Genomic DNA, 15,047 nt, shown 5'->3' on the forward strand with positions numbered 1-15,047 from the left:
AATAACCTATATAGAAACTGTAACATAAGGAAGATGTATCGAAAAATAATTAATAATTTCAATGTTTTGCTATTAACCGCAAATAATTGTTAGAACTTAAACTTCATATTAATACAATTTTAAACTAATGTAGTGATTTAACCACAAACTAATTTACTTTGGTAGCATCGTTCATTTAAGTGGAAAATGACTTGCTAGAAAATATATATTTTCTCTACTCAATTTCGATTTGTTTAATCAACAAACAAATGAGGTTAGTAGCGCAAAGTTGAATAATTATGGTTGTTGATTTTCTGCCGAATTTAGTTGGCTTTAGGGCTTCCACTATTATTTTGGACAGCATGCCTCCGCATTGAGGTAATCACTATTGATCGAATAAGTACGGGAATTAAGCAGAGATACCAATCGAAAGCCAGCGAGCAAATAGTCAAACGAAATCTCTGAATAAACAGTTGTGCCCCTTGGTCATTTTGGGATTTCTTTGCTTGGGCTTTGCAAAAAGGACACGGTTTGACCCCAATTAAATGCACTTTCAAACCATTTTCCAGCCTTCCCTTGGGATTTGTTTGTGTTTCTGTGTCTTTGAGCAGGACATTAAAAAGTAATTTAAATTGAATTTCTTTCAGCGAACCACGGGGATCAGGAATGGGTTTGAATTGAGATTGGAATAGGGATGGCAGTGGCAGTGGCACCGTAGTAGGCACTTTCTTATTGCAATTAGAGCAAGGGGACAATAAATCTCAATATAGGGGAATCCGTCCGTTCAGAACCGTTTCAATTCCATTTCGTTGCCGGGTGCGTGGATTTAAATTGCAATGGAAGAAAGGAAGGAATCAGGGAAGCCAGCGTAACACCATGGCAATGCATAAATCTAGCTCTGTTCCCTGTATTTCCTGGAAATTTCAAGGAAGGTGTGTTGGGTACACTAGGTGAAATAATCCCCCAACAGGAAAAGTTACATTTTCTTAAGATATGCAAAGCACTAAAATGTTTTGCTTACGATATTCTTTTCTTAGAACAGAATATGTGTTCTAATAAATAGTAGATACTTTAAATACGCCTGATAAAAAAATATGTATATTTTCAAAAAGTTAAGTTAAAATTTATTTTAAGCGAACAAAAAAGTTTATAATATTCCTAAAAAAACACAGAGAAAATACTAATATCTTAAGGATTTAAAATAAATTTATTTTTTTAAAGCACTATTTTTTAGTTTAATGTACAAAATGTTTTTAAATTACTAAATTAGATAGATTAGATTAGACTTATATTGGTTTTATATTTAATCTTTGGTATTTTTTCCCAGTGTAAAGCACCAACTAAACGATAAAAACTGAGATAGAAATCAGGAAAAGGGGAAAAGTGGGGAAAGCGGCTTCGCCGTCGCAGGAATTAGCTCAAAATTGCAAAACTTAAGCCAAACGCTGGCGCGGAAAAAGGAGGAAAAAAGTGAAACGGAATCGGGCTAAAAGGAAAAGCGCCAAAGGAGGGGGAAGTGAGGAGGGAAGGGAGGATGAAGAAGGGAAAACAACAGGAGAGGTAGGTGAAAAGGGGAAAATCAAAACCACGAAACCAGGCGAAGGAAGGTGCCTCATTCTTTGTTTTATACCATCTACATAATAGATTGCCCAAGGAAGTAATAGAGAGAGATGGCGAATGCAGAAAGAGACAGCTGAAGGGGGGTGAGAGAGACGGCTAGCCACGGAAACAAGTCAATTTGCATTCCGGCTTAAACGAACATCGCCGGGTTAGTTAATGTTGCAGAGAAGTTTGGTAAGAAAGGCACAATAAAAAAAAAATAAAAGAGCAGGAAAGGGAATTTCGGTTGCATCAGCAATTGCCAATTAAAACCGAGACAAAGAAAGACGTATAAAATATAAAAAAAAAACCGACAGCCGGCCAATCACTATCGCTTGTACTCGCCGTTCAGACTTATTTTATTGTTTCAAAATTAGTTTAGCCCCCGACCCCGGGCACTAATCAATCAACTTACGAGCAAACTTCGATTAACTTTCGCAACAACTTTGCTCGGCAGCAATTAACCTTAACTTTGTTGATGAAATGGACAACAAAACCCGGAACCCTTGGTCGATTGCAAATATTATGGGAAACCAAAGCAATTTAGAGTCAATTCTCGGCTAAATTGTGAGTAAATATTAAACTGCTTTATGGAATTTCAGTTTAAACACTAAAAGGGGAAAAATCATCATTTTGATTTGTTTTAGTTTTTGATAAATAATTCCAGTAGATATTCCCAAATTTATATTTAAAATCCCATTATTTTCGCATAAGATTATTTGCTGTATATTTATATTAAATTTAGTAAAGCCTGCATTTTTTAGTCAATACAAAAATTACATTTATTTTTTAGTGTTTTATGTTTTTTTTTTGGCAATCTGTAAGTCGACAAGCAAGTCAAATATCGGCCTGAAATTATTTTATTTATTGAAACACAATCGCAACTCCCTCGGCGACCGTTGAATAAACTGCAAAACTCATTGAAACGCAGCTAAGCCAAATGCAGAATGGAATATATAAATATTATTGACTTTGCTTTATTGCTTTCGGTTGTGTAACAGGCAGGGCTATTATAAAATTAATTAAATTACACACTCACACGCACCAGTGCAAAGGCCAAAAAAGAGACAGCCAAATGAATGGATATGGAGATGCAAACCGTTGACAATTATTAAACCATAATTTCCACACGTCTGTACAAGTGTGTATGCCAGTTTTTTTTTTTGGCACTGAAATGCTATTTGTTTAATTGTACTACTCACTAATTGAGCGGTATGCAAATGCATGTCAAAACAACTGCGAAGCCAAACGGAATGTATCGAAACCGAATAAAAGTTCAATTAACCAGGAGGGAACAATTATATCTGCCTAATACGTATACGTGTGCATTGCGCCAGCAATTTAATTATGGCTTATATTGACATTCGTGCATATTTTTCGTGGCCGATTTCCAATTTTATTTGCCCCTCGATTATACTTTAAAATTCAGAGAACACATTTTATACAATCAGGTAATTGGTAATATTTATTACAAATAATAATGCAAATAAAATAAAGTACTGGCAGTTAATTAAAACCCGAAACAATAATAAAACTTCGTAAATTTGTACAAAACATTACACTAAATGAATTATTCTTATTCTTTATTAATAAAGACAAGAAAAACCTTACCAAAAAATTACATATATTTGTTATAACATTAATTAATATCACCTAATTAATCTTATTATTTCTTATTTCCTGATTCACTTGTTTATATTTGCATTTGTATTTACATTAATCTTTACATACATCTTTTTTGTGGTTGACAGTTGTTTTAGGGCTTCAGTCAATGGGTCTTACCATTATGTGAGGCACTGTACTTGAAGGCAGTTCCCCCGATAAAAGAGCAAACTGTTGCTAAGCCCCCAAAAGGGTTCGAGCCAATCCTTTCGAGTGAATTCCATTGCCCCAAGACAAACATGGGCCACGGCTAATAGTGTGAAAACAAAACAAGGGAACACACCAAGGGAAAAGAAATCTAAAGAAAAGAAAAAGGGAACCAAAGAATGGTAGGGTGGAAAATATCGTAAAATGCTAAGGTAAACAAACATTTATAAATAATGAACGATGATTGCTTATTTGAACAAAATGAAGGCGGACATGGATACGACTACGGTTACGTATTCACGTTCAAGGATATATAAGAAGGCGGAAGGCGATGAACTGCACTCCATGTGAATGTGAATGTGGCCATAAATGTAATTGTGAATGTGAATGGGTGTCTAATCATTATGGTCTTCAGAGAACAAACTCATCAATGGGCTTAATTGGTTTGGGTGTGCGGGACTATTAGAAGATATACCAATACACACAGCCGAATCAATTGGAATCGAGAGGAGGTAGCAACAATCTATTAGACCTTTAAACCAAATACACTACGCTTTTCTAAGCAAAAGTTTAAAAAAACAAACAGCCAAGTTTTCTTATAGTTTATGAATTGAAATTGCAGATTGGATTACGGCCACTTTCTCCGCCTGCGAAGGTGTTTGCTCCATTACTCCGTGTCTCCACTCATTTGGCCTTCATTGGCTGGGGCTTATGGCTTTCAATTTGAGTGTTTCTGGGGCCTCCTCTGTCATGCATACGTCCAAGGTGCTTAATAATTTAGCACACAGTTGCAATTTGACGTGCACGTGCATGGGAGAGAGAGCCTTTCTCCGTTCTCCTTTCTCAACCCACACAATCAATGCCATTATGCGTGTGTGTCTGCTGTGCGGTGTGCTATGCGAATTTAATGCACTTCTTGATGCAGCTGTGCATAAGAAATCAGATGCAACCTGCGAGACGCCAAATAGTCTTACATTTTCCATATCTGAGTTGGAGGTGAAGACATCGCATGCATTGAATTTGTCCCTTTTTCTCGGAAACTTTTCTGCTCATCATATAAACAATGCCACGCCCCTGGGTCCGAATGGCCACACTCAAAACAAAACTAGTCAAGTAAAAACTACAGACTACAAATTGTTGGAAAGAATAAGGATTCTTAAAACCAGTTTTTAAACCATGTTTGAAATAAAAAGTATGATTTGAAAATAAAAAAATTGTACGATGGTTTTATAGTTTTAAAAAGTCTTCAAAAATATACAACTTTGTTCAAAATACAATATCCAAGAACTTCCCCCAAAAATCATTAAATAAAAACAATATACAAAGGTTTTTAATATGAAGTAAAATTCGCCTACAAATATATTAATTAAGATAAATTTGGGTATAGTTTCTAATTTTATTTCTCTGTGTAGGTGGGTGGATTTTTAGGGAGTTTGTGGGCGTTTTTTTGGTGTGGCCTGAACGTTGACAGCCGGCAAATGCAAATGCGGTTTTAACATTTGCATGACGTTCCGTACGTTATTTACAGAATGGCTAAAATGGCAACATGGCTGTCATTCACAGCTAATGACATTTTAAATAAAGACTTCCGATCTCCCTTGCTCTTTCGCACCCGCTCGCCCTATCTCTTTCCCTGTCACTCTCTCCATCTCCCTCTGTTTGCTCATCTTGTTGTGTGCTGCTGGTGTTTCTTTCTTTTATTTTCTTTTTTTTTGTTTTTCTGTGGCCTGCAAAATGCTTTCAGCGTAAAATATGAAAATGTTATTAGCATTAAGATATGCTAGGCAACTGGATGGGATTCCGTGAAACAGCAGGGATCGCAACTAAGTATGCAATGCCATTTGCCATCGCCCATTTTCTACTTGGCATTTTCCATTTCCCAAGTGCCACTTTCCATTATCAACAACATTTCAATAAAAAAAATAGCCATTGACGGAAACACTTTCGCAGCATACTTTTAAGGGCACTAACAGCATTATAAATAAACAAATAACAAAATTATAGACCATCAAATAGTATACAATTAATGTAGGATTTTAAGTAATTATCTTACAAGTTGGGGTAATATGAACTCATCTTTTATCTACATTGCATAGCTATCACTTGCCAGTTGATACTAAATTCTCGGGTACAATTAGTTATCCAATAGTAAAACACTTTACAAACTCAATTATCGATCGAATTATGCCTTTCAAAAATATCTTAAGCCGACAATTTGATTGGTAAATTATAATCTAATGTAAATTTCTACCAATTTATCCACTCCGATTGGTCTTGGCACACATTGAAAGTGGCTCCATTCATTTTCATCTGTGGCAACTTGTTTGGTAATTAAAACAAACATTTTGGCAAGCTGACAATTAACACACATCAAAACCACAAACTGTAGGCAATAAACAGACAATGCCAGCGCAAAATCCACAATCGACATAAATTCATGCGAGTGCACAATCCATCTGCCTACCCTTAACCCTCCAGTGCCCCTATGGATCCGGTGTGACCCACCTCTTAACCTGCTTTTGCACCACCACATGCAGTCTGCTCCACATGGAGAGCCACCGAAGCGAACAACTTGCGCTGTTTTCTCATTATTTATGCGCGACCTTGTTTTGTGCCATTTTTATTATTTTGCTAATTTCGCGCATTATAAAAAGTAGAAAAAAAGAACCCTACACTAACAATAGCAAAACGAGAGATAAACAGAACCCATGTTTGTTATGGAAGATTTGAGCTCCGTTGAAACCAAATCAAAATACACACTTGAATATATTGAAAATATTTAAAAACTTTATTTGGTATGCCAGAAAAAAAAGTTGCAATTTGCTGCTCTTATTATATTTTGTAATAAATGTATTTCACTTAATTAGTTAATATCACTCTAAAATGTCTTGAAAATATTACATTTTATCCAACAACTTTATTTTTATAAATTTAAATTCCGCCATAAATTTAACCCCTTTTTGAAATATATGTATAACTTTATCATAAATAATTTCACTGCTTTTAGTGCATACAAGCATAAAAATAAATATTTGATCATCAAGAAGACAAAATACAATTTTCATTTCTCAAAAGGACAGAGTATTGTTTAGACGACTTAAGCTGGATTTCGGTTTCAATCTTCTGCCTTATTATTTTTTTTCTGGTTCCTTTTTTGTGGCTTAATTTTTAGAAGGGAAACTTATGGTTTGGTCGTCGTCAGTTGAGAGCTTTTAACCTATTTTCCCATTTTTGCGCAATTTATCAACAAATTAATGTAAGCATGACGGCCCCCCACACACAAACATACACACTCACACACACACACACATGTAAGTGGGCGTGAATGTGTGTGAATGTGTATGAGTGTGTGCTGCGTTGTCAAGAAAATTTGCATGTTTCTCCCACAGAGCCGAGTCCCCATTTTTGTTTTGTTTTTGATGCATGTAATTAACTTGAAGCGGGTCTTTGCCTTCTACTTATGTAGATCTATGCTGATGTGAGAAGGTGAGGGCAGCTATTCATGTATGCGACTATATATATATATATTATATATATATAATATATGAGTGTATGTAATATATGCAAGTGTGGGCGCAGGCCTATCATATCCTTGTAATTTCAAAGGAAATGTTAGGGTTTGGGGTAAAGATCACAAAAGCCAACTTGTCCAACTTGCTTTCTAAAAAGTTTGCTTTTTGACCTGATTTTTATTTGAATTATAAACCCTTTTAATTTAGAATTGTATTCAAAGTTTATAATTTAAATCAATGTCATATTATTTTGCTTATTATTTGAAACTGTTAGCTGCAAATCATCAGGCAAGTTTAGAATTGTTTTACTTGGAAAACTCTATCAAACAAAAAACCATGATAATTTTGCGCGTGCGAGAGTAGTTTATTTACCACACATATTTCAATATACATTTTTATTTGAGAGGAAGCACTTCGTTCTATTGTTTGAGGAATGTTTGTAATTAAAAGCTACGTCGACTAACTATAATAAACAATTAATTAACTCACTGTACATATTCGTTTTGAAAAAGGTTTGGAATTCAAGAGCCCCATGCAAATTAATTTGTACAAGTTGTTGGAAAACGCAAAAGTGAGTGCAAGCGAATGAAAAACATTATGGGGTGCAATTAAAGCATTCTACGTTCTTCAGCTCATTTGGGAGCCGAACAGACCGCACATTCTTGCACTCACTCAATGGAAACTTTCCCCTTTTCCATTAGCATCCTTTTGCAAATAACTACTTTAGTTGCCAAACTGTGTACGCACTCGTATGACTGCTCTGCTGGAAAGTTAAACCCCTCTCATCCCCTCGCCCACTCGTCCATCACCTGTCCCCATAATGCCATGGAAGTTTTCTGGTATTTTTGCTTATTGGTTTTGTCATTTATTATCTTTGGCACGAAAATTCACGCTTGACAGGCCCTGCTGCATTCGCAGGCGAGCGTCGATGAAAGTTTATGACAATGCGACTCAACACCCTTCGCCACGCCCCCTCCGCCCAGACGATGACGCCCACCTGTCAAGGGGGCGTAACTACAACTGGCATCACTCATAGAAGGGCACTACGACAAAATAACTAGCAGTAAATAGTGTGGGTTTTATTGAGAGAAATCATCTTAGTTAAATGACAAACTTTGAATATGTTAACATTATTTATTTTTTCATTAGTTAGGTCAGAGAAAATATATATTTATTTATTATAGCAAAAAAACCATCACAGTACTTCAATTCTTTAATTTATACCCCGAACCCTGAACAGATTACAGATTAAAGAAAAAGTATATTTATTAACATTGATTTATTTTGAATTAACTTTTATAAGAAAAGACAAATAAAGGTATTTCCTTTTAAAAATATGAAAAAGCGCTTTTTATATGTGAAAATTTGAACAACTTTTTTACACGCCCCTAATTTTCTCTCAGTGCCTAAACATGTATAGTTTAGGTGGTGAATCGAAGTGAGCCTCAAAATAGAAACAAATGCAGAACTTTTGATTGGCAGTTGCCTTTGTGTGTTAGCCGGGAAATTCGGAAAGTTTGGCAAGCCGCAACTTTAGACAGGTGCAAAAAAAAAAAAAACAATGAAAAGGAAAGGAGTCGAACCGCATTGAAGCCCATATCCACAAAACACCCTTTATAGCCTGGGAAAAGTGACACCACGATGCCCCAACATTAAATGCCTGGCAAGTTACTCAATTTCAATGGTCAGCCGGTGATGCTGTCCCTTTCCACGGCACAGCAGTGCTCTCTCGCTCTAATGGCCGGAAAAGGGCAAGAAAATTTCCATAATTTTATGGGCTTGACAAGCTCCCAGCAACACGGACAGTGGCCGTAAAGTGGAATTTTCAAGAACATCGGAAACCACACCGTCGAGTCCCCAGGACCTTTTAATATTTATGCATAAAAATTTATAGGTGCTAAAGTACGCATCAGTACATATGTACATATAAACACCCACCGAAAATCCTGGTGAGTACGTTTTTCGAGTCACCTTTTTCGCCCCAAAACATACCAGACTTCCCCTCATCCGACATTTTCCACCGCTTTTCCTCTCGTTTTTCGTCCAGCTGCTGGTGGTCGCAAAAAGCAGAACTATCATTGCAGCAGATCGAAAGCTTTTATGTGTCAAGTTAATGAAACCGGAGGAGCAATTGTCCACCGGGGGCAGTGTGGCAGAGGGGATGGATTCCAACAGCTGATTGCATCGGATTCCCTCTTAAGGCGACACTTTATACTGGGCTGCCTTTAATCGGGGATTTAACTTTACGGCCCCACCTTGCTCTCATTAAATTTTTATGATTTCTGTGTGCTCTATTCCGGGTTGTAGGTGACGTTAGAACCCTAAACGCATATCTCTTGAAACTTAAATCAGAGATTTTGTATTAAAATAAATTTTGATTAGTTTTCATTATCAAATTTTAAATTCTCCTTGGACTTATTCAATATTCTTGTATGCATTTATATACTATGGCTATTTCATTTATTTATGAATATAAATATTTTATTTTGTCTCTTTTGGAGTTGAAAAAGATTTATAATAGTGCACAAATAGCCTAAATAAAACTTAATTCCTAAAGACAATTATTTTAAAAGCCATAGCTTATTTGATAAGGAAGATAAACCTAAGAAGGCATTCGAAAATCGTTTTAGTTGGCTAATCATTTTAAACCCACTGACTGAAAAATAAACTTTAAGTGTTTGAAACGCAAAAAAGAGCTGCTCGCAATTTGAATCGAGTTTTGACATTTCTGGGTCGTCGCAATTGTGTCGTTTGAATGTCGCTACAAATCGAAATTTTCCTATCCATAAATTGAGCAAAAAAAAAGCAAAGGAAAGAACATTTGCAACAAGAAAACTGAGCCGCAGCCTAAATAGTGAAAGGCTAGTGGTTGCCACATATCCTTAGATACACACACGCGTGTGCATTTTCATTTTCATTACACAAATGAAATTTTTATGCGCCTGTGTGTGTGTGTGTGTGTGTGTGAGCGACGTGGCACTGGCGGAAAATCATAACTTGAAATGCGTTAAAATGCATATAAAAAATTTATAGCCTACACTTAGGCGCACATTAAATGACATGCCTGTCAAAGGCTTGTCCAAAAGCAAGGGGTATAAATGGGGCGTCGAATGGGTGTTACAAGAGGTTTTTGACAGTCGGGCTTACAAGGACCTGCACAGAGCAAAAAAATAGATATTCCAATTATTTGAAATCTAAGCAATCTATTGATACTTATAATAGGATTAAGTCCCTTGACCAGATTTTAAAAACTTAAACAAAATTAAAAGTACCATTATACACATTTAATAAATACATGTAATGCTGTCAATTAAAAAAATAATTTAATAAAATTTGGTAGTGATAAATTCAACATACTATTTTTTAAAGCATTATAGTTTTGCTTATAGAAATAGTATGTTGAATTCACCACTCAGCATTGTTGGTTGCCAATAAGACGGTTTAATTTTTAGCTATTGTTTTTATATAACTAGCAATTGTATTTCAGAAGTTGATTCTAATCTCGGGGTGGATCTTCTAGATTCCATTCTAATTGGCCATCCAGTGAATGGAGGAAATCTTAAGCTTTCTTGAGTCTAGACTTTCTTCCAGTGTGCTCTGATTATTTAGTGGCCAAGCCCAGCCTGTCTCTGATTGCTCTTGACAGCGCTGACCCACAAAAAAAAAGGAAAAATATAAGAGCTGAAAAAAAAAGAATTATGAACCAAAACGTGTGTAATGATGATGTGTATTTTAATGTACAATTTGCGGCCTTTAATAGCACGCTCTCACACACCCACTGAAACACGCAAAATGTCCCCCTTTTTTCCATGGATTTAAGAACATAATCACAACCTTTCATGCCGTGCATTGCATACTTTCCGCATACTCAACCCAATGCCGAACAATAAAAAATGAATAGAAAGCAGGCATAATAGATTCAGTTTTTCAGATTAAATCAATTTTGTAAAAAAGTTTTTTTTATTCATTTGACCTGTCAACGACAGCAGCAGAATGTGGAAAAACCATTAAAAAATGTATGAAAAAGTTTGAAGAACTCATCAGCCATAAAGAGAGTTCGCGAATAAAAGGGGAACCAACCTGGATCCATCGTCAAAATGCAAATTATTTGTAATTATTTGCGCTATTATTTTGGTTGAAAGTTGTGGAATAAGACTTAAGAATTTTAAACACCATTCTTTGGTATCTTTGTTAGATAAAAGGATCATATGTGATGCAGCCAAGGTAATATTTACATTTATTGCATACATATACATTTATCAAAACAGTAGATACTTTTTGTTTTAGTTTCTTGTTATCCACTTAATATTCTTTCATTTTCTCGGTTGAATAGTTATTTGAAACTTTGTTGCAAAATTTAAAGTAATAATAATAAAGTAATTAATAAGTAATAAATGTAAATAGTTTAATTAAAATTAAGTATAAGAGCCTAGATGTTATAATAAAATTCAATCTTTGAAACTATTAAAACCATCTCTCAGTAGATATAGATATGAGATATTAGTACAAAAGTTTTAGTAAAAAACACTTTCTCTTATACATTTTCAGCAATACAAGATCCATCTATCCAAAAGCCTTCGATTTTAAAGTTATAATAAAGGACTAGCATTGATTTCCTTGAATCCTTTTTGCGAAAAGACCTCGATCCCACACACATATACTAGAATCTAGAACTACCGCAGCACTTGACTTGAAAATTCTTGTTCTCGTTCTTGTTTGCGTTTGTGTTTGCGACTCTCGCCTTTGTTAATTTCTGTTGTTTGCCTTTAACCCCAACAAACAAAGGGCTAACAAAGCGGCGACCAAAACAAAAAGCCAAAAAAAAAGGTAGAGGAAATAAAAAAAAAAACGAAAGACACAAAGCGAGTGAAATATCATTGTTAGATGCAAAATATTACTCATACGCAGTGTGGTCACTTGCCTGTTTCTCCAATAGACAGATTTTCTCCTGGAAAATTTCGATTCCGAATCCGTTTCCTTAATTGATCTGTCTTTTGGCTGCCTTTCGGGCGATGATAATGCCGATGCTGGTCTCGCACACTTTCTGTTTTAGCACTCTTCGATCAGATATTACACATACGCACTGTGGTTGCACCAGAAAATAATTCGCAAAAAAATTCAACAATTTAAATATCCGATATGAATGCGATTTAAACAACGATTGCCAGACAACATCAATTATTTCCCATCATCAACATTTTTTGGTTGCCGACGATTTGTTTTGTTTGCTTTCGTTTAAGGACCTTCAGTCCGCTCCTGCCTGTGCGTGTGTGTGCGGGTGTGTGTATGTTTGATGATTCGTATTTATGTGAGAGACTGATATATGTGAGATGCGCGCGTGTATGCGTGCGAATAGTTTTTGTAATCCGCACAAATCCGCTGGTAAATTTGAACTGACTGAGTTCAAAAGCTAAAATGAGTTTGCATACCCCAAAAACGTACTATCCAATACCCGAGACCGAATTCACCAGCCGAAGCTAAGCCCGAACTCGATTCTGAACCAAAATCCGAGAGCCTCAAGGTGTGAAAGTTCGCTCACAGCTGCGGCAAGTGAAAGTGTCCTAAATGCAGACCTCAAATTGTGCGAAAAGCTTTCACTTGGCTGGCTGTTGAGCTTGAAGGATTTTCAAAAATCTTTGCTTGAAATTGAAGGCTTTGGACAGAGTTTTGAAATATTTATTGCATTAAAAATATATTTTTTTATTGTATAAAAAATTCACCAAATATTTGACAGGAAAAAATATGATTTTTAATCGAACGCTTGGAAAGTTTTTCAACTGTTATACCACATTTCTAAGTAGCACAGTTTGTAGTCTTAGGCCAGTTATATTAGGCGCAACATTAACGTGATTTGAAATTTGAACATTTGAAAACTTGAAACCCTCTAATTTATTTTTTTGAAACGCCAGATCTACAAAAATATTATTTCGTTTCAACAATATCAAAGCTTTATGACCTTTATTAATGTAAACAGCTTGAAAAGTTTTAAACTCCCAAAAATCGTATTAAATTTAATTAGTGAACATTTTTTTTTTAATTTTTAAAACACACACATATAAATGTCTTTTGTCCCAAACAAACACACACACCCACACAGAGGCTGTACGATTTTCAGAAAAACACTTTTTCTGGAAAATCAGATCTGGACCAACCGCTTCAAAACTCAATCGAACTGAACAGAACTGAAGTGAAGCAACAACTAAACGAGCCGACCGTTTTCGAAATCGTGAACAGCCATTGTATAACGGTTATCCAGTCAGCTGAGAGCTGCTAATCGAGAGAGAGAGAGAAAGAGAGAGAGAGAGGAAAAGCTTTGGCATCCTGAGCTTTCAAGGCTGAGAATGGCAAAAAGGAAATTGAATGCATACTTAACTAAAATGCTTGACAAGAAATCAAAAAAAAACTAGCCAAAAAAAAGAAAAATATTTTGGAAAACCAAAAGCTTTTCTCTCCTGGCGCCTGCGCGAAAGAGAGAGAGAGAGAGAGAGAAAGAAAAAGATAGCAGGAGATGGAGAACAAGGGGAGTTGAAGTAGTTGCCTGCTTATGTTTCACATGCTATGCTCCTTATGCTCATGCTCTTGTTTCTGCCTTTTGATGCCCTTTCAAGGAAAGCATTTATTTGTTTTCAAAATTTTGTACTTTCCTAAAAGTACTAATAAGTACTAATAAATATCCTATGTACAGTTCGTTGGAGCTGACAAAAAAATCCTCATTATATTCAATGTTAAGTTAAAGTTTAAGAACACAATAAGCAATTCCTAAATCTTGTAATCAATTATCAGTTATCTTATTCATATTTTCATTGTTTGTAATAATTAGGGTATTTCTTCCATAATGATAAATGAATGAATTCATAGTATTGTCAATTTCTGAATAAAAAACCACATGAATTTAAGAAAAATATTTCAACGTAAATGCAGCATTCAAGTAATAATAATGTCCATACATTTTGTATAGTTTTCGGATGGATAATAATTTCTACTGTTATCTAAACGATTGATTTTTTCTGTAAGCGAACTTATAAATTTTTGTTTAATATTAAAAAGGGTATTCATTCTGTCACCAAAATGAAATATCCCTTATAATTCTGGTCGGTGTAACTATGGTTGGTTGTGGTGTGGGTGTTGTTGTTGGCGCTTCTGTGGCCATTGTTGCACACCTGTGATTTAGCGAGGACGCTGTCGTGGCTTCCCGCTGCTGGCTGCCCTCGTGTGCCAGCTGATATTTACCTTATTCCCCACAGCCCGCCTAAGCAGCAGCAACAACACAAGCTAAAATAACAACAAGAGCAACAACATCCGAGGCAAGAAAATGGAAAATTGAGAAGAAAAAGCAGGAGCAACACTAGACATGGCAACAACAAGCAACGCACTTAGAAATGATAGCCCAGCTTTATGCTAATGTTTGCCATTGCTTTAAGTACTCACTCAGTTGGCGAGTTAGTCATTCAGTCAGTGAGTCAGTGAGTCAGTCAGTCAGTCAGTCAGTCAGTCAGTCAGTCAGTCAGTCAGTCAGTCAGTCAGTCAGTCAGTCAGTCAGTCAGTCAGTCAGTCAGTCAGTCAGTCAGTCAGTCAATCAGTCAGTCAGTCAGTTAGTCAATCAGTCAGTTAGTCATTCAGTCAGTTAGTCAATCAGTCAGTCAGTCGGTCAGTCAGTCAGTTAGTCATTCAGTCAGTTAGTCAATCAGTCAGTTAGTCAATCAGTCAGTCAGTCGGTCAGTCAGTCAGTTAGTCATTCAGTCAGTTAGTCAATCAGTTAGTCAATCAGTCAGTTAGTCATTCAGTCAGTTAGTCAATCAGTCAGTCAATCCGTCAGTCAGTCAGTCAGTTAGTCAATCAGTGAGTTAGTCAATCAGTCAGTCAGTCAGTCAGTTAGTCAATCAGTCAGTTAGTCAATCAGTCAGTTAGTCAGTCAGTCAGTCAGTCAGTCAGTCAGTCAGTCAGTCAGTCAGTCAGTCAGTCAGTCAGTCAGTCAGTCAGTCAGTCAGTTAGTCAATCAGTCAGTTAGTCAATCAGTCAGTTAGTCAATCAGTCAGTTAGTCAATCAGTCAGTCAGTCAGTCAGTCAGTCAGTCAGTCAGTCAGTCAATCAGTCAGTTAATCAGCTAGTCAATCAGTCAGTCAGTCAGTTAGTCAATCAGTCAGTCAG

At 36.0% G+C, this 15,047-nt stretch overlaps 1 protein-coding gene across 1 annotated transcript in view; it reads right to left on the minus strand.

Moving 5' to 3' along the window:
- Positions 1 to 15,047, minus strand: part of LOC108049006 (high affinity cGMP-specific 3',5'-cyclic phosphodiesterase 9A) — a 119,780-nt gene that overhangs the window by 73,096 nt on the left and 31,637 nt on the right. The gene's annotated exons all lie outside the window — the stretch shown is intronic.

Source organism: Drosophila rhopaloa, unplaced genomic scaffold (genome assembly GCF_018152115.1).
Source record: "Drosophila rhopaloa isolate 14029-0021.01 unplaced genomic scaffold, ASM1815211v1 contig_3, whole genome shotgun sequence".
Classification (NCBI taxonomy): domain Eukaryota; kingdom Metazoa; phylum Arthropoda; class Insecta; order Diptera; family Drosophilidae; genus Drosophila; species Drosophila rhopaloa.